Source organism: Aquarana catesbeiana, linkage group LG03, assembly GCF_042186555.1.
Source record: "Aquarana catesbeiana isolate 2022-GZ linkage group LG03, ASM4218655v1, whole genome shotgun sequence".
Classification (NCBI taxonomy): Eukaryota; Metazoa; Chordata; class Amphibia; order Anura; family Ranidae; genus Aquarana; species Aquarana catesbeiana.
The window spans coordinates 282,432,008-282,450,184 of NC_133326.1; the positions used below are offsets into that span (position 1 = coordinate 282,432,008).

An 18,177-nucleotide genomic window follows, 5' to 3' on the forward strand; every position below is an offset into this window, starting at 1 on the left:
AGATCGGCAGTAAAATACTGGATCAGTTAGTACAAAATCGGCCGATATATTGATCAATCGACTATCTAGTGACTGAAATCCTAACGGAACACAATAAAAAGTACACATTTTAAAGGAATAGATACAAGTCAAAATCTGTATTTAACCCCTTAGGTTGTAAAGTGTCCCCATAATGTTCGCTCTGTAGAGAATGGGCTAACACCCGAACATCAAGCTCACCCCTAATTATCATCAGGATTGGTGAGCGGGCAGATGCCCAACCTCTTTCTGTCATCCAACTGTTTAGAAACACTGCCTGCAGACATCTTTACACCTCAGTCACAAAGTAACCTTTGCAAAAAGCAATCCAATCGTTTATCTGTTTAACATCATTGGCCTACAGGTATTCACACTTATTATGGGCCCCACCATTGCTAGCAGAAGACAACTTATACCATCATAATGAAACTATCTATTACACAGGATTCTCAAACGCAGTTTCTCTAGTTAAGAAAGCACTCTACCCCTGTGAGCCAGCAATAATTGTATTCCAGTTATAAGTATTAGGAATGAGCGAACGGTTTGGCCCGAGCATAAGTTCTGCGAACACTGAACAATATGCTGGAACACCATTAAAGTCTATGGGACACTAACATGAAAAATCAAAAGTGCTCATTTTAAAGGCTTATATGCAAGTTATTGTCATAAAGTGTTTGGGGACCCGGGTCCTGCCCCAGGGGACATGTATCAATGCAAACATTTTTTTTTAAAAAACTGCCATTGTTTCGGGAGAAGTGATGCTTAAAGTGAAACAATAAAAATGAAATATTCCTTTTAAATATCATGCCTGGGGGGTGTCTCTAGTATGCCTGTAAAGTGGCACATTTTCCTGTGTTTTAGAACAATGCCACAGCAAAATGACATTTCTAAAGGAAAAATTGTCATTTAAAACTGATCGCGGCTGTAATGAATTGTCGGGTCTTGGCAATATAGATACAGATAATTGAAAAAAAGAGCATGGGATTCCCCCCCTCCATTACCAGGCCCTTTGGGTCTGGTATGAATACTAAGGGGAACCCCGAATCAAAATTTTTTTAAAAAATGGCGTAGGGGTCCCCCCAAAATCCATACCAGACCTGGATTTTAAGGGGAACCCTGCGCCAAAATTTTAAAAAAATGGAGTAGGGGTCCCCTCCAAAATCCATACCAGACCCTTATCCGAGCACGCAAACTGGCAGGCCGCAGGAAAAGAGGGGGGATGAGAGAGCGGCCCTCCCCCTCCTGAACCATACCAGGCCACATGCCCTCAACATGGGGAGGGTAGCCCCCAAAGCACCTTGTCCCCATGTTGATGGGGACAAGGGCCTCATCCCCACAACCCTTGCCCAGTGGTTGTGGGGGTCTGCGGGCGGGGGGCTTATCAGAATTTGGAAGCCCCCTTTAAGAAGGGGACCCCCAGATCCCGGCCTCCCCCCCCTTGTGAAATGGTAACAGGGTACAAATGTACCCCTACCATTTCACAGAAAAGTGTCAAAATGGTAAAAAAGACAAGACACAGCTTGGGACAAGTCCTTTATTAAAAAATAAAAATGTCCCATGAAGTAAGTTCACGCTGCCCAACGGACCGAAAAAAAAAAAGCAGTGACCGAACCTATGGGAGGTTCCCGCCGTCTGACGCATCTTCACTTGTGATAGCTATTATGTGGCGTCAGAGGGGGGTGAGGCCACCCAATTACGTAAACGGGTGACCCCGCGCCCCTCTGACACCACGGGTAAGCCATGGGGAAGTCCCCATGGCGTCAGAGGGGGCGGGGTCACCCAGTTATGTCACCAGGTGGCCCCGCCCTCAGTAATATAAGAGCTGTCACAAGCGAAGATGCGGCAGATGGCGGGAGCCTCCAATGGAGGAGGGTCGGTCACAGCTTTTTTTTTTTTCTTTTTCGGTCCGTCGGGCTGCGTGAACTTACTTCGTGGGACATTTTTATTTTTTTATTTTTAATAAAGGACTTGTCCCAATCTGTGTCTTGTCTTTTTTTACCATTTTGACACTTTTATTGTGAAATGGTAGGGGTACATTTGCACCCAGTTACCATTTCACATGGGGAGGGAGACCGGGATCTGGGGGTCCCCTTGTTAAAGGGGGCTTCCAGATTCTGATAAGCCCCCCGCCCGCAGACCCCCACAACCACTGGGCAAGGGTTGTGGGGATGAGACCCTTGTCCCCATCAACATGGGGACAAGGTGCTTTGGGGGGCTACCCCAAAGCACCCTCCCCATGTTGAAGGCATGTGGCCTGGTACGGTTCAGGAGGGGGGCACTCTCTCGTCCCCCCCTCTTTTCCTGCGGCCTGCCAGGTTGCGTGCTCGGATAAGGGTCTAGTATGGATTTTGGAGGGCCTGGTATGGATTTTAGGGGGACCTCCACGCAATTTTTTTTTAAAATTTTGATTCGGGGTTTCCCTTAATATTCATAACAGACCCAAATGGAGGGGGGGATCCCCTGCGCTTTTTTTCAATTATCTGTATCTATATTGAAGAGACCCAACAAATCATTACAGCCACAATCAGTTTTAAATGACAATTTTTCCTTTTAGAAATGTCATTTTGCTGTGGTACTGTTCTAAACACGGGAAAATGCACCACTTTACAGGCATACTATAGACTACTCCCCGGCACGATATTTAAAGGAATAATTCATTTTTAGTGTTTCACTGTGTTCACAATGTTTCAAAATCACTGCTCCTGAAAAAATGGCTGTTTTTAAAACTTTTTTTTGCATTAATAAATGTCCTCTGGGGCAGGACCCAGGTACCCAAACACTTTTTATGACAATAACTTGCATATAGGCCTTTAAAGTTAGCACTTTTGATTATTCATGTTCGTGTCCCATAGACTTTAACGGTGTTCACATGTTCTGCCAAATTTTTTGCCTGTTCGCACGTTCTGCTGCGAACCAAACAGGAGGGTGTTCAGCTCATCCCTGATAACTATATAGTTCAGTGCACCAGTGGCCCAGAGGGAGCTGACAACCTATTAACATTTTTCCCCTTTCTGCCAAGGTTGCATTTGAATGGTTGCTTCTAATTGCACTAACCTGATAAACATTGCTATTTGATTGTTGATACTGTATTTGGAGTTGATCTATGCTCTTTATGAGAATGTGAAGGCTGATCTAACTACTAATAAGCATATAATACAGAAGTGTTTTTAAAGAATATTGTCTTCTGCTTTGTTATCTCTTATTGCTAGAGGATGTTTGAGCCTAGAGTGTCAGAAAGTTTGAGAGGCTTGCAAGGTTAGGACAAGCGGTCTAAATTTATATATGAGACCTTGCCAGGAAGGAAATTAAATCATCCTCCTTCCTGGAAGGATTTAAAAGAGTAACATAATTAAATGGGCCACAAAGTGGTCAGATTTACTAAAACTTGAGCACACAGAATCTGGTCCAGCCGTTCATAGTAACCAATCAGCTTCCAGGTTTTATTCTCAAAGATTAATTGAACAAACTGAAGTTAGTAGCTGTCAGAGAGCTCCCTTGGACAGATGCGCTGTTGGTGGGCATCGCGGTGCGCGCCGCCGCGGGTGCCGGTGTGTGGGCGCATGCGTGTGTGCGGGGGTGCGCGCCGGCGCGCGCCCGGTGTTTGGCGCCAACCTGCCTATTTAGGCCGTCTGCACAGGGGGCTTGGTGCTGTCCAATCTTCAGCTCCCTGTATCCCTGCACCTGCTTCCTGCTTCCTGTTTCCTGTTGTACCTGATCTCCTGACCACCGGTCTGTCTTTGATTCTCCTTGCTTGCTGCCTGCCACTGATCCCAGACTGTCCTGACTACGAATCTGCCTGCTCCTCTGTACTACGTTGCCCGCCTGCTGCCGACCTCTGCCTGTGACCCGACCTGCCTGCTTCACTCCTGCTCTTCATCCACTGCCTGTGCTTCAGTTGACTGGTGATCTCCATAACCACCTTTACCAGGATCTTCCTGCAGCTAACCCGCCAGGCTCTCATACCATTCTGTGCTCCCGTGCCTCCTGTCCATACTACCAGGGGCCGGGAACCAGATACGTAAGGGAGGCCTCCCCCTGCTACATTGGGCTCACCTGTCTGCTACGTGGAAGTCTGACAGTAGCTGATTGGTTACTACGCACAGCTGCACCAGATTCTGTGTGCACCAGTTTTAGTAAATCTCCCCCATGGTCTCCAGTGGCTCCTCGCTTTGCCTGTTATCACAGGTATAATCCTTCCAAAGTAAAATTCATTGTTCTTGATCTTCATATGAAAAAAAAAGGTGGAGATACTGAACCTTTACATACATGAAGTTATATCAGCTTCACAAATAAAAACAAAAAAATGCAAATCTGCGAAAAAATGTAAATAAACTCTTGGCTTCTATTGCAGAAGGGTTATTGTAATTCACTACCCCTAAATTAAAAAAAACACTATCCAAATAAAGAAAAACATAGCAGATTAGGCAGCTCAATAAGTGCATAGTTGCCAACATTGTAAAAAAATGTATAGGGACACTTTTTTGACTGTAGGCAGTGTCTTGTTATAATTAGGGGGCGGGGCATGTGTTTGTATGCGTGACATAGCAAAAAAACAAAAATGGGCGTGATTTACGTGAAATAGTGGGCGTGGCTTATATGGCGTGGTTCAAATGGGGGGGTGTTTAGAGTCTGAGATGAATGAGAGATGGAGAAAGAAAGGGGAAAGGAGGGAGGGAGGGAGGGAGAGAGAAAGAAAGAAGGAGGGAAGGAGAGAGAAGGAAGGAAAGAGGGATGGAGGGACAGCAGGCCCAGATCCTACACCACAATAGAAATGTGTATTCCAGAGTTTAACAAATCAGCAGATAAAGATACTCCAAACACCTGGTGTTAGCGCTTCAATCAACCCAGCACCATGGTTGTTGTGGTGTCAGGATGATTGAAGTGCATTATTACTATTATTACATTGTGATATAGAATGAAATCATTCAAATCACCATAAACCAGAATCAGTGGGACCCCTGAGCGTGTCACCTGCCACGTCGCCTGCCACCAGATGCCATCAGGTGCCCCCATCAGAGTCCATCCTTGCATCAGGTGCCCCCAGCAGAGTCTGTCCTTACATCAGGTGCCCACAGCAGAGACCATCCTTACATCAGGTGCCCCCAGCAGAGTCCATCCTTACATCAGGTGCCCCCAACTGAGTTTGTCCTTAAATCAGGTGCCCCCAGAAGCAGAGGCCCTCCTTACAGATCTGTGTCCCTGGCAGCGGAGCTCCTCCTTACACCTGGTGTGCCCAGCAGCGGAGCCCTCCTTTACATCTGGTGTCCCCAGCAGCGGAGCCCTTCTTTACATCTGGTGTCCCTGGCAGCGGAGCCCTCCTTTACATCTGGTGTCCCCGGCAGCGGAGCCATCCTTTAAATTTGGTGTCCCCGGCAGTGGAGCACTCCTTTACATCTGGTGTCCCCAGCAGTGGAGCAATCCTTTACATCTGGTGTCCCCAGCAGCGGAGCCCTCCTTTACATCTGTGTCCCTGGCAGTGGAGCCCTCATTCACATCTGGTGTCCTCAACCGTGGAGCCCCCCTTTACATCTGGTGTCCCCCAGCAGCGGAGCCCTCCTTTACATCTGGTGTCCCCCAGCAGCGGAGCCCTCCTTTACATCTGGTGTCCCCCAGCAGCGGAGCCCTCCTTTACATCTGGTGCCCCCCAGCAGCGGAGCCTTCCTTTACATCTAGTGTCCCCCAGCAGCGGAGCCCTCCTTTACATCTGGTGTCCCTGGCAGAGGAGCCCTCCTTTACATATGGTGTCCCCCAGCAGCGGAGCCCTCCTTACAGATCTGTGTCCCCCCAGCAACAGAGCCCTCCTTACTTCAGTGTCCCCAGCAGCTGGCAGCAGCGGAGCCCTCCTTACAGAGCAATCTGTGTCACCAAGCAACTGAGCCCTCCATCCCGGCAGTTCCTGACTTTTTCGTGTGTGTGTTCAGTGGAGAGGGGAGAAGCTGATTGGCTGCCCCTCCCCTCTCCACTGAACACAAAGGGAAATCATCCTCGTAACGGCGGTGATGGCCATCTTTTTGTAGCCCGCAGGGTTTTTTTCCTAAAACTTTCCCGATTTCCCCGAGACAAAGGCAAAATCCCGGGAAATTAATTGGGATGAGCTCCGATTGGGACGAGGGTCCCAAAATCGGGATTGTCCCGGGAAAATCAGGACTGTTGGCAAGTATGCATCAGGTTTCCCCAGCGGAGTGCCTCCTTCCATCGGGCATTCCCAGCAGAGTCCCTCCTTACATCAGGTGTCCCCAGCAGAGTGCCCCCTTACATCAGGTGTCCCCAGTACAGTACCTGTTACATCAGGTGTCCCCAGTGGAGTGCCTCTTACATCAGGTGTCCCTAGCGGTCAGTGTCCCCAGCGGAGTGCCTCTTACATCAGGTGTCCCCAGCAGAGTGCTTCTTAAATCAGTGCCCCCAGTGGAGTGCCTCTTAAATCAGTGCCTCCAGCGGAGTGCCTCTTAAATCAATGCCCCCAGCGGAGTGCCTCTTAAATCGGTGCCCCCAGCGGAGTGCCTCTTAAATCAGTGCCCCCAGCGGAGTGTTGGCTGCAGTCCAGCTACATCTCCTCTCGTTCCTCGTGTTCAGTGGAGAGGGGAGGGGCCGATCCATGCAGCTAACCCCGGCTGGAGAATTGTGAAGAGAGAAGCGAGGAACGAGAGGAGATGTAGCTGAACACAAGGGGAAAGCTCTCGCGCGCCGGCGGCCATTTTGTTGGAGCCAGGATCCAGAACTGCTGCAGAGCCAAACATTCCCGTTTTTCCATGGACAAAAGGCAAAATCCCAAATCGGGACGGCCTCCAATCGGGACGAGGGTCCCAAAATCGGGATCGTCCCAGGAAAAATCGGGACTGTTGGCAACTATGTAAGTGACATTGAGGGGTTGATTTACTAAAGGCAAATAGACAGTGCACTTTGCAAAGTGCAGTTGCACTCTGCATATGCAGTTCCTCCAGAGCTTAGTAAATGAGCAGAGGCTCTGCTGACTTCCATAATCCAATCATGTTCAAGCAAAAATGCATTTTTTCTTTTTATTTTCCTTGCACGTTACTCAGTATTCTTTCCAAAGAAAGCTTTACCTCATTTACTAAGCTCTGGAGCAACTGCACTTGCAGAGTACAACTACACTTTGCAAAGTGCGCAATCTATTTGCCTTTAGTAAATCAACACCTGAGTGTTTCTATTTTGGTGGTAATTTTGCACCTCCATTAATAATAGTCCTCATTTTTACCAATCTTTTTCTGTAGTGACAGAGAAAACAGTGTTATGCTGTGAGACTAAAAAACAAACTTGCTGTTTACTGTATAACAGAATGGTAGCCAGTATCTTAAGTGAAGTAATCATAGCACAGTTTGATAAGGTATGATATCTTTTAGTCCTGTATAATCATAATGAGCAGTGAAATGGAACAACCCAAGCAAATGATTGACTAAACTTTCTAGGAAAAAGGGAGCAGTATGGAGCGTCTGATAAACAGCCATGAAGGGTGGTGCTGGTATTTACAAGAATAGTGCCTTAAAGGGAAACTATCATTTTGTTTTAAATTTTATTATATGTGTTATAATCTGGTCTTTTACAACATTGCTTGTATAAAATCTGTATTTTCTATGTAGAGCATACTGGGTTGTCCGACAATAAAGTCTAGAAGTAGCTACTTACTTCTTGACAGCTTGCAGAAAATTCATACAGGGCACTATAAACAACCAGGAAAGGAGATGTGACCCCCCTCTCTGATTTATCCAGCAGGAGATGAAACAATACTCCGCTCACCCTATGGAAGTAACACACTGCAGAAAACTAGTGCCGCGTACACACGACCGGACTTTACTGCAGACTTTGCCCGGCGGACTTTGATGGACTTTCCGAATGAACAGACTTGCCTACACACGATCAGCCAAAGTCCGACAGATTTGTACGTGATGACGTACGACTGGACTAAAACAAGGAAGTTCATAGCCAGTAGCCAATAGCTTGCCTAGTGTTGGTTTTTGTCCGTCGGACTAGCATACAGACGAGCGGACTTTTCGACCAGACTCGAGTCCGTCGGATAGATTTGAAACATGTTTCAAATTTAAGTCCGTCAAACTTTTGAGAAAAAAAAGTCCGTTTTGTGTGGTGTGTGGAGCCCACACACGATCGAATTGTCCGACGGACTCTGGTACGCCGGAAAAGTTTGCCGGAAAGTCCGCTCGAGTGTACGCAGCATTGCAGTCAGCAGACTCTAGAGCACCACCTGCTAGCAGTAACTGGTAAATATACTATTAGATTGTAAGCTCTCATGAGCAGGGCCCTCCTAACCATCTAGTAATGAACTGTATTGTCACTGTACTGTCCCCATTATACTACTGCACAAACTGTTGGTGCAGTAGTATATATACAGTAAATCCTGAATAATAATAATATTTATGTGCAACTTTACAAACTAAGTGACTAATAAGAAATAAAATATTAACATTTTTTGCTAGAAAATTACTTAGATCCCCAAATATTATATTTTTCTGAAATCAGAGGCCCTGGAGAATAAAATGGTGGGTGTTGCAATTTTTTTATGTCATACGATATTTGCACAGGCGTTTATCAAACACAAATTTTCAGGCAAACTAGACACTTAAAGTGGTTGTAATCCTCTCACATGAACTATGAACAAAGCATATCCCTCTATAGTGTGTGCTTGTCTCAATCCAGAACACTAAGTAAAATTTCTGTCCTGTCTCATTCCTTTGTTAACTGCATGAGTCACTTCTGACAAGTTTTCCTGACACCATGAGAAAAAAGGTCAAGCACTGTTATTTTAACGACACTTGTTTGCAATAAATTTAAAAAAACTTTTATACTATTTGTGGTCGTGCTTGCCTCAACCTGACAGTCTAAACATTCTCACTAAAATCCCATTCTCATTATCTTCTGAGAGTGATTTTCTCTCTCATATTTTCTCTTTTATATTTCACCAAGGGATGTGAATTGTTGATCTGTCCCTAGAAACCGTCCAACATCTTCAATATATTCAACAGAATAGAATACAATTCCATAGATTCCCCTATTACCCCAAGAGCTAACATTTTCTGTAAATGGATTTTCACTGAGTTTTAGGTACCTGATAAGGTTTTGACTTTAATGTGACGTGAGGCTTAGCCACAACATCATTGTAAACAATGTTAGTTTGGCCAGATAATTTTGAGAACACCTTTCAATTTTTCTGTAAGATTTTGTTCACCTCCTGAATATCAGGGCCTCTGACATCCTATTCTAAGGTAAACCTTTCAGTGGTGATACTTTGGGGTTCCTTTCTGCTAAAGCAGCCTCATGAACCTTCCAGGGTAGGGATAAGTTTCATGTATGGTTCGAACATTATGCTAGTTGTTTGGATGTTTGTCTGAACATCACACACTTTGGATGTTTGGCATGGATGAACATGACAGCTTCCGCCTGTCATTGGTTACTAAGGAAGCAGCAGCCACTGCATCCAATATTAGCTTATGTGGAATACATCGACTTATATGCATGTGCTTACTTGGGTTTTATGCTCTACAAGGAATCTACCTCATTTTGTTTTATTTACGTTATGTAAATAGTGTTCATTTTATTATTGTCTGTATTCCCAGGCTGCTCTGGGGTTAGGTAAGGGTTAATGCTCTCGGGTATTCATAACACTGCCCCCCTTGTGGTAGGTTATAAATTCAAGTGATGGCAACCCTGAAGGGTCCTTGGATGGAAATAGCCTTGGGGAACTACTGTACCATCCAAGTTGTTCCTGTTATTTTTGAGTACCCACTTTGACGGGCACCCAGACGAGGTACTGAAGATGGACCTATCATAAGATAGATTTTGTGCTACTTTCTGGAGGTATGATATTGGGCAGCTTGAAGCTAGATTATCTGTGGGCAAAGTGAGGGAGATTATGTATTAAGGTTACTTGGCTGATACACTTAGAAGATTACTTGGAAGATTACTTGGATGATAGAGAATCTCCAGTAAAGTTTGGAAGTTCCTGTTTATTCTGCCTGGTCAGAAGTCTTTTCAAAGGGGTGCATGTGTGGCCTAAGAACAAGGGCTTAGAAAAAGGGGAGAAGAAAAGTTAGAGAACAGGCTGCGTCAATGTCTACGATGCTAGAAAGCTATCCTAATGACAACTGGGTCAGTGTCAGGTGCATAAGCAGCCAGCCAGATGGGAAGCATGGCAACATGGCTTGACAGTGATGGGTGCCCTGGTAGTAAAGGAGCTTGTGAGCTTGTCTCCTTCCCTAGAGATTAGTACCCCTCATACTGGGTCCAAAATGACTGCATGGGGCATCCTGGGAACCCAGCCTGTATTGTCACAAGAGATGAGTGAGGCCTCGGGGTTAATAGAAGCTTGTATAAAGATTAAGAATGGCTTCCTAGTATCCAAGCATAGTGTCAGGCCAAAGTCAGGGGGAGCGAGATGACTGGAATCTGTGCTGGTAGAGTTTGGTGCAAGGTCAGCGTTACCGACTCAGAATTGCTGCATCAATGCGGAGAGAACTAGTGTGAAAGTCCAGAGATTAGAGAGAATATTTGAACTGTGCATGGATCATAAAGTGTTATACCTGTGCACTAGTAGAGTAGCTTCTAAAACAGACTGTTGCCTTAACTCTGTACAAGGGTGACAGTCAGCCTCAGCCTGCAATTCAGGCATTGGCAAACGCTGTTTCCAGGTCCTCATACAGGTGTAGAATTACTTTAGACCATTGGCAAAGACTTTTTTGTTATTTCCATAAGCTATCAACAAACTAGTTTTATCTGTAATACAAATATGTCCCCAGAAGTCACCAATAAGATAAAAAATGTATGCTTCAATAGTTCAAATCTAATGGGCAATATGGACTTTGTAGATTAGCAAGTCATTCTCAATAGCTTGCAAGTTGACACACTGTACATGTCCTTAAACAAAATTTTACAAATTACAGCACTAGGAGTGCTACTTCTCAATCGCCTAATCAGGTGTAAATCATCCCTTCCATTATGAAGACTCACCAGATGGATATATACAGTAAATTGGTTCAACAGGTCAGGAAAAATGCTGCTCAATCTACTGTTTTGTTTCTACTACCCCTAAATGTCTACCCAATATATGTGAATGAGCCAGATCTAGGACCATCCTAGGATGAGACTAGGTTACCACCACCTAGCTGTTCAGCAACTTACTTCCGTTTCTTCTTTATATAACACAGTAAGTCATGGTATACTGCAAAATGGGGGTAAACCAGACTAACATCTGGTTCTGAGGGTACCATATTTATCATCATATATTTTGCCAGGCAACTGCCAAATTAGGATTCCACAACTGTAAACTCTCAGGTACCTCTGTAGGCAGGGGCGGGCAGGCAATTTCCCCCCGAGCTGCCCTGATGCCCCATAAAAAGGCAGGTGTACAAAGGCCATATTTACACTGCCATCGGCTGCCGCTACACTGTACTATAAGTGCTGCGGAGTGGTACAAGTGTACCGAGTGGGCTCTGCCTCCTACATCCGTCCAGCACAGTCACTTCCCTGTCAGGTGGAGTGATGGAGTGATCTCCGCCTGATAGTCCCGGCCTGGCATGACGTAATTCAAAGGCCAGGAAATGGGATGGAAAGGGAAAAGGGAAAGCTGCAGCTGTTGCTGATGCGGCCCACGAGGAGCCAATGAACCAGTAAGTGAGCAGAGGTGAATAGCATAAGATAAGGTACTGTTGTTTAACTGGCTGAAAAGGTTAACTTTGTTTTTTTTTTCTTTTTTTTTGGGGGGGGGGGGGTCTTTATTAATTTACAATGCCATTTGTATTATGCAGCATGGAGGGGGTTAATGTAATGTCACTGAACCCTGATGCATTAGTGACCAGTGGCAATTTTAAGAACCCCTTTGCGCTGCATTAGTGACAGTGGCACCATCAGTGTTAATTAACCCCTATATGCTCCAGCATACCCCTCTTTATGACCAGGCCATTTTTTGCGATACTTTGACAATTACACGGTCATACGACACTGTACCCAAATAAAATTGATGTCCTTTTTTTCCCCACAAATAGCGCTTTCTTTTGGTGGTATTTGATCACCTCTGCAGTTTTAATTTTTTGCACTATAAGCAAAAAAAGACTTAAAATATCAAAACATCAAATTTCTACATCAGTTTAGGCCAATATGCATTCTGCTACATATTTTTGGTAAAAAAATCCCAATAAGCGTATATTGATTGGTTTGCACAAAAGTTATTGTGTCTACAAACTATGGGATAGATTTATGGCATTTTTATTTATTTTTTTTTTACTAGTAATGGCAGCAATCAGTGATCTTTAGTGGGACTGACATTGCAGCAGACAGGTCAGACACTAAGTGACACTTTTGACACTTTTTTGGTAACCAGTGACATTATTACAGTGATCAGTGCCAAAAATATACACTGACACTGTATAAATGACACTGGCAGGGAAGGGGTTAACATCCAGGGCACTCAAAGGGTTTAGTGTGTCTCTAGGAGGTGCTTTCTTACTGTGTGAGGGATGGACTCACTGGCTGAACAGAGAGATCAGTGTTCCTGCTTTGCAGGAACACAAGATCTCACTGTTCATGCCTGACAAGATAGCAATCTGCCTTGTTTACATCGGCAGACCGCCATCCTGTCTCTCTGGGGAGCTATTGCAGGTAACAATCAACACCCCCACTGGCTATTGCACGGAATGATGTACTGGTACAACAATAGAGCCGACCTGCCGCAATATATGTACTGCGGCCAGTCGGGAAGTGGTTATACCAGTAAATTTCACTGTTATATACATAAATATATGTTATATATAAATCTATTCGTTCAATGTTTACTATTGTCATTAGCATTGATTGGCCCTGTTTGTACCATGTGATCACTGTGACCAATCACAGAGATCAAGACAATAGTATACAATGAATAGCATGAATAGAATAGATGCCATTAATTGTGTACAATTAATGACAGTGGCCAGACAGACAGATCATGCCACAGTGCAGCCTGTGGGGCACACGCGAGGCAGGTCCTGGGCAGGGGCGGATCCAAAGTCTAGTCTCGGGAGGGGCACTGCCAGAAAATAAGGCTACTTTCACACTGGGGCGGGCGTCGGCGGTAAAGCGCCGCTATTTGGCCGCTAGCGTGGTGGTTTTATCCCATTTATTTCTACTGAGACACACAGCCACTATATCCCAATATGACATGCTGGTGCGGGTCCTTGAATAAACCCTGCCTGCATTCAGGGATCCACACGCATGACATATTGGAATATAGCGGCTGTGTGTCACAGTAAAAATAAATGGGATGCTGGCATTGGGATGCATGTAACACTTTATGCATCCCCAAGCCAGTAAAAGACAGCCCTGCATGTTAGACGCATGTCTGTAGCATAAAAAGGGGTTAATTAACATTGATAGTGCCACTGTCATTAATGCTGCACAGAGGGGTTAATTGCCATTGGTCAGTAATACTTCAGTGAGTACATTAACCCCTCCATGTGCCATATTGCAATTACCATTGTAAATTATTTAACCCCCCTCCCCTCCCCCAAAGCGTTAACCTCTTCACAAGGTGTTAACTCATTAACATAAGAATGCCCACCATAGCTAATTAACATAACAATGCCCGCCGTAGCTAATTAACATGACAATTCCTTAGCTAAGTGCTTACTCACTTGCAGTGCACTGAGCTCTGGCTACAGGTCCATCTTGTCTTCAATCCTGCCGCCTCTGAATCGTGACGTCACACCAGCCGGGACTAGGAAGCTCCTGTCGGGTGGAGATCACTCCGCCTGACAGGGAAGTGAAGTGACACTCGCACCGCTGTGCTGCAAATCTGCCAGTGTGTAGCAGTGGCCCCGGTGTCACATCACTTCCAGACCCCCATAGTGATGCCACTGGCCCCCTCTAACTGAACTGATGGGCCCAGGGAATATAATTTAGGCCACCTGGGACTTTGGGAGAGCCAGGGAAAGCAGTAATAAAGTCCCTGCAGCTGCATTTAGAAGCCTTGTAACGCAAATCTGGTGAGGTGGCAGAGGGAGAAAGCCTTGGAGTCAGTACTATTTTCGGGGGGGGGGGGGGGGGCAATTGCCCCGTTGCCCCCCCCCCCTGGATCCGCCCCTGGTCCTGGGGAGGTGGGGGTCAGGAGGAGGCAGGGAAAAGGGAGAGTGGTAGGGGGGCCAAGTCGCTTCACCATGGGCCTCTAGGTTGTACTTGCCCCCTGAGCCACAATTTGCCAGTCCTCCCCTGTCTGTAGGGTTGTCAAAATCTCAAGATTAGGCAAAATAGTGACATAATTCACTTCAGACACATATGCAGAACTGGTTAACAGTTTTTCCCCCACAGTTCCCAAAACAGAGAAAAAACACAGCCCAGTATTACAATGTGTAGCAAGTTCTTAACCATACTGTGGTTCCACTAGGTGTCTTCACACATGTAAACAGAACCTTATCCCTGAATCAGAATTGGTCTATTTTTTCTATTTGCACAGGTTCAACAGAAAAAACAGAAACAAGGAATAGCTACTGAGAACAGAACATGAGCGTAAAGTTCACCTGTGTGTGCCCAGATTATAGACATGGATTATTTACACATTTTTAACAAGCAGTATAACAGCTTTAAAACAAGCCATCCCTGACCTCACTGTGAAATAATTAAAGTGTTTGTTAATGTAAAAAAAAAAATTCTACAGTTCCCTCTGATATATAACAGTAAGCTCCCCAGTGCATGTCATTTATAAAAATATCCTGTATAATAGTTTACTTCAGAGCGCCGTTCGGCGCTCAGCTGACTGCCCGCAGAGGCAACTATAGAAGGAAAAGACTGATTTTTTTTTAGAGCAGGAGAAGATCAGGGTGCTGTCAGGCATAGAGGGGAGGAGGGAGAAAAGGGGGGAGAGCACACAGGAGACACAGAGCAGGCTGCGGATGACGGAGGCACGTTCTGATGACTCCAGTGTCAGAGCTCTCCAGCCCTGATACATCGGAGTCAGCGCAGAGAGGGGAGTGTAGAAACTGGCAGGATCAGCCAGGTTTTTTAGGTGATACAGGAGGCCAAATGATACAGCACAAGAACTGTGCTGTATAACATGCTTTAAGGGAACAGGATCTGTTTTTTGTTTTTTTTGGGTTAACAAACACTTTAATCCTTCGTCACAACAAAGTCAGGTTTTCCAACAAACTTTAGCACACTGTATTTTTTTACATTAGAGGGCTGCCAGCCAAGTTTCTGCTGCCAATGCAAATACTGGGAGATGAGCTGGGATTTTGTGACCTTTGAAGATGAATTTCTACACAATGCCTTCAAATACGGAGGTTAGTGAGGAGCTTTTTTTTCTTGTTGACAATATGTAAGTATGGGGTAGATTTACTAAAACTGGAGCATGCATAATCTGGTTCAGCTGTGCCTGGTATCCAATCAGCTTCTAACTTCAGCTTGTTCAATTAAAGTTGTAGTAAAGCTCGCTTGGAGATTTTTATGTACAGTTAAGCCCTTTAATATAGCTTACCTGTAGGTAAAATAAATATCTCCTAAATGTGCACCATTTAGGAGATATTCAGCCTGGATCTAGCAAGTTACGTCAGTGGCGCATGCACTCTGAAGGTCCGATATTCTGCGCCAGACCTTCAGAGCTTTGTGGCAGAAGTGAGGCCTCCTGCATGCATGCTCAAGAGAACATCATCGTGGCTACGGTCACACAGCCGGAGTGCTCGAACGCGAAAGAAAGACCAGGGGAAGATGTCAGCCCTCTCAATGGTGACAGCACAGCGCTAGAGGGCTTTGCTTCAAGGTAAGTATTTCATAATGTGCTAGTATGCGATGCATACTAGCACATTATGCAATTGCCGTACAGGTGTTTTTGTTTTTTGTTTTTTTAAACAGCTACGGTTTACTACTGCTTTAAGCTATGGCAATAAAAAAATGAAAGCTGAATGATTTCTATGCAGAGCTGCATCAGATTTTGCACTCTCCAATTTTAGTAATCAATCCCCATGTGTCACACAAGAAAAGCATCAATGTATGGTACCTCTCCAATCCACAACAAAGCAATCTAAGTGTTTACAGTGTGCTCAGTAACATTAGTGCAACTCCATATTAGGTTATGTAGAATTTACAAAAAAATCTAAAATGTGTAATCACTGTAAATATCCTCGTTCCCTTTGTAAATAGGACACAGCATGAATCTCTCCCTCTTCGCTTATTTGTGGTGTTGCATCTTTATTTTACAATGTGTTGTTAGCAGATCTGATTGAACATTCCTATACTGGAAAGCAAAAACCCAGGGCAGCTGAAAATGCATCTAGAATGCACTGTATTTAGCAGCTAAATATAACTTCCGATCCAGACCAGGCTTTCAGCATATCCTTTCTGGATTACAGCCATTTTCTAAGAGTATTTCCAAGAAAGCATTTGATGGACTTGGCAAAACTATTCCTGGAAATGTTCAATAGGTCATCTTCTGGAAAAGAGCGTTGACTGATAGAAATGAACAGATCCTGTTCTTTCTGCTGCATACCAGTCACAGACTTTATCAGGACTCAAAGTCCTCAGGTGAAATACTGTAAATGTTAGATTTTATTTAAAAAAAAAAAAATTATCTGCAACAAGCTGGCCTGAGCTCTAATCTCACATTCTTGGAGTCTCATTTCCTTCCTGGAGACAACAAGCCAACTTTTTTGTTGGCTGCACAGTTCATGCTTGTGTAAAAAATGCAGAGGATACTGGACTGTAAACTAAGCTCATTAACTCTCTTCAGGATACTGTTGAGCAAGCTGGCAGGAAATACACTATCTCATGTAAACATTTAAAAACATGAACTTGATGTTCAAATTCCTGAGTGCCTCATCTGTGGTTGAACTAGCATAATATCGTAATACTAAGAATAATTTGAAGCTTAAGTTGCCCATCATGCCACATTTTCATTTAATGAATGTAACCGCACCAGCAATTGTGTCAGATTTGAGAAATATGGCAGGATTTGGTGTGCAATAAAACAAATCATTGGTTCATATTTACTAACAGTAAAGTTAATCTAAAGAGTTTTGTATATAGTTCCTTTTTTTATTATGTTAAAAACAAAAATACAGTTTAAAAAAATTATTTTATAATTTTTTATAGTCAAGTACATATGCAATATTGCATATAAATATTTCGTAGTTTCAGATATAGCCAGCAGGTCACTTCTTACATTTTTAACTGTGCGCTTAACTGGGCTGTTTACAAAACCCAGTAGCTCAAGTTCAAATTTACACGCACAAGTAAATAAGTCAGGGCAGTGACTCATCATGCTCCCAACCCCTATCATGTTTTCTCTGTTCAGACAGAACCTATAGAATTTCAATCATGGATCAAACAGTAGTTTTTCTTATTTTACTTTCATTTTCCAACATCTGCATTGTCATAGCAATAAAAACAAAAGTTATTTTAGGAAATCTAATCAAAGCTTACTTTGCAGCTTCTACTTTGCTCATTACTTTCAATTTCTAAGGACTAAATATCCCATGGTATTTTGCTGCCTGCAAGAAGTTATTCCTGTACTGACTCCACCTCCTGAAATACCCCATCTTATCACCTATGTAGTGCAGAAGGCAAGCACCAAAAAGTTTAATTTTGGTCTCATCTGACAAGAGCACCTTCTTCCACATGTTTGCTGTGTCCCCCACATGGCTTCTCACAAACTGCAAGTGGGACTTCTTATGGCTTTCTTTCAACAATGGCTTTCTTCTTGCCACTCTTTCAGAAAGGCCAGATTTGTGGAGTGCATGACTAATAGTTGTCCTGTGGACAGATTCTCCCACCTGAGCTGTAGATCTCTGCAGCTCCTCAAGAGTTACCATGGGCCACTTGGCTGCTTCTCTGATCAACCACCTCAATACAAGACCCTTACACCCCCTTCCTGCCCAGGACATTTTTCAGCTTTCAGCGCTGTCACATTTTGAATGACAATTGCACGGTCATGCTACACTGTAATCATGTGAAATTTTTACAATTTTCTTCACACAAATAGAGCTTTCTTTTGGTGGTATTTAATCACTCCTGGGTTTTTTATTTTTTCCTATAAAAAAAAAATACCAAAAATGTTGAAAAAAAAAAGTTTTTCTTAGTTTCTGTCAGTAAATTTTGTAAATAAGTAATTTTTCTCCTTCACAGATGGGCGCTGATGAGGCAGCACTGATGGGCACTGATAGGCTGCACTGA

The 18,177-nt window shown here is 44.2% G+C and overlaps 1 long non-coding RNA gene across 1 annotated transcript in view; it reads right to left on the reverse strand.

Moving 5' to 3' along the window:
• LOC141132119 (uncharacterized) overlaps positions 1-13,866 on the reverse strand; it is a 134,696-nt gene extending 120,830 nt beyond the window's left edge. The window contains exon 1 of the long non-coding RNA XR_012242856.1: positions 13,653-13,866. This is a non-coding gene — a long non-coding RNA (uncharacterized lncRNA). The remainder of the gene's footprint in view (positions 1-13,652) is intronic.
• Between the last annotated feature and the right edge of the window lie 4,311 nt (positions 13,867-18,177).